Source organism: Rhincodon typus, unplaced genomic scaffold, assembly GCF_021869965.1.
Source record: "Rhincodon typus isolate 14 unplaced genomic scaffold, sRhiTyp1.1 hic_rhity00012554, whole genome shotgun sequence".
Classification (NCBI taxonomy): domain Eukaryota; kingdom Metazoa; phylum Chordata; class Chondrichthyes; order Orectolobiformes; family Rhincodontidae; genus Rhincodon; species Rhincodon typus.
Window position 1 is genome coordinate 37 of NW_025978192.1, and position 1,942 is coordinate 1,978.

At 47.7% G+C, this 1,942-nt stretch overlaps 1 pseudogene; it reads right to left on the reverse strand.

Annotated features, from left to right (window-relative positions):
- Positions 1-528: 528 nt before the first annotated feature.
- Positions 529-1,328, reverse strand: LOC109918606 (annotated as a pseudogene).
- Positions 1,329-1,942: the final 614 nt, after the last annotated feature.

The window sequence follows — 1,942 nt, forward strand, 5'->3', positions numbered from 1 at the left end:
TTCTCTGTGCTGTGCCTGGGTTTCAGCACCAGGACAGTGGACAGCTCCTGAAACCTGTGGCGGGATCTGTGTTCGCGGATGCAGTCACTGTTGGAATTCAGGATCCAGAAGGTGTAGCAGGAAAACTTGCATCAGTGCATTCCGCAGCACCACCACGGGGAGGCGATGGCCTAGTGGTATTATTGCTGGAATGTTAATCAAGAGACCCAGATAATGTTCTGGGGTCCCAAGTTCAAATCCCGCCATGGCAGATGGTGGAATTTGAATTCAATAAACGTCTGGAATTAAGAATCTAATGATGTCCGTGAATCCATTGCCGATTGTCAGGAAAAATCCATCTGGCTCACTAATGTCCTTTAGGGAAGGAAACTGCCACCCTTACCTGGTCTGGCCTTCATGTGACTCCAGGTCCATAGCAATGCGGTTAACTCTTAACTGCTCTCTGGGCACTTAGGGATGGGCAATAAATGCTGCCGAGCCAGTGATGCCCTCATCCTGAAAATGAATAAAGGAAAAAAAAAACAGCACGGTGGAACAAGGCAATGTCTTTAGCCGCAGTGATGTCTGAAAAGCAGATATTTGGCTGGGTAATGCTGAGGGGCTGAGAAGTGCATTCAGATTCAGCTAAAAGCTTTCTAGGTCTGCAGTACTGATGGATAGAGGAGAAGGTCAGCACTTTGGTGACCACTGTCCCACCCAGGAGGAAGATATCGAAGGTGGAGAAGAGGAATATGATCTTCTAAGCCAAGATCTGGGGCTTTCTACTGAATATATAGATGCACAACTTAGGGGAAGGACTACACTGGAGGACAATGCCATCCCCAGAGACCACTGGCATGAAGAAACTAAGCCCCAAGACAAGGTGACCAGGGAGCACACTGTCCTCATTGTGATAAGCAAATTCTTGTGCAAGGGCTCCAGCATTGTGATGCTCCTCTAGATGTACAGCAGGAAAATTGTGGTGATGGGGGTAAAAGTGCAGCTGGCGAATGGGGTCCAGTCAGCAGACAAGGCTGGAAAATGGGAAGTGTCCCCTCAGGCTTTCTCACCTTACCAGGGCTCCCTCTAATACCTAATGTGATCTGACTGTGGACGGAATCAGGGACCACCAGCATACCAACACTGAGATCCACCAGGGCTAGGGAGGCTTTCAGATAACTTTGAGGAGTTTGGGTTAAATTCTTGGAACGTAAAAATACAACTAGACTCAGGACATTGCTCAGAATTATAGGAAAAGCCAGTAGGATCATAAACAGGATGATGACTGTGTCTCCCACTGTATGTCCCCTGCAACTAGCTGGTTCACTGTGGTTGGGTGGTACCAACATAATGTTCCCGGTTTTAAATTATTATTTCGGTTCAATCAGCCCAGTCTTTTCCTTTTGATCTGGTGAAAGGCTAGTTGAGAATTCTCACAGGTGGCATCACAATTCTTGGGAAGAAATTGGAAAACAGTTCAAATGCCTGAGGGCAGCAGTCTGATCTCTGTTCACTACCCTTCCCCCTGTTACTGTACCCACACCCTTAATAAAACTGCCAACCATTTATCAAAATAATACATTGCACCTTCCCAAACTCCTGTTCCATGGTAACCCATTTTTGAGGCTTTTAAATTGATGCAAGTACACAATGGAAGCCATAAAGTGGAGATGTTGTGAGAGAATGGGGTGTGGGATGGGAGAACCTGTGAAGAGTGACTGGGGGAACCCGTGACAGAGGGGTTGGGGGAACATATGAGTGAGGTGTTGGGAGGGACCCGTAAGAGGGAAGTTGAGACATACCTGAGAGAGAGGGTTTGGGAGGGGTGGTATCAGTGACATGGGTTGAGGAAGGGTCCTGTGAGAAGGGAGTTTGGGGAATCAGAGAGATGGGGCTGTGGAGAGCTTGTGAGAATTGGGTATGATGGGGTGCAATCTATGAGAGTGGGATGATGGAGGGTGTA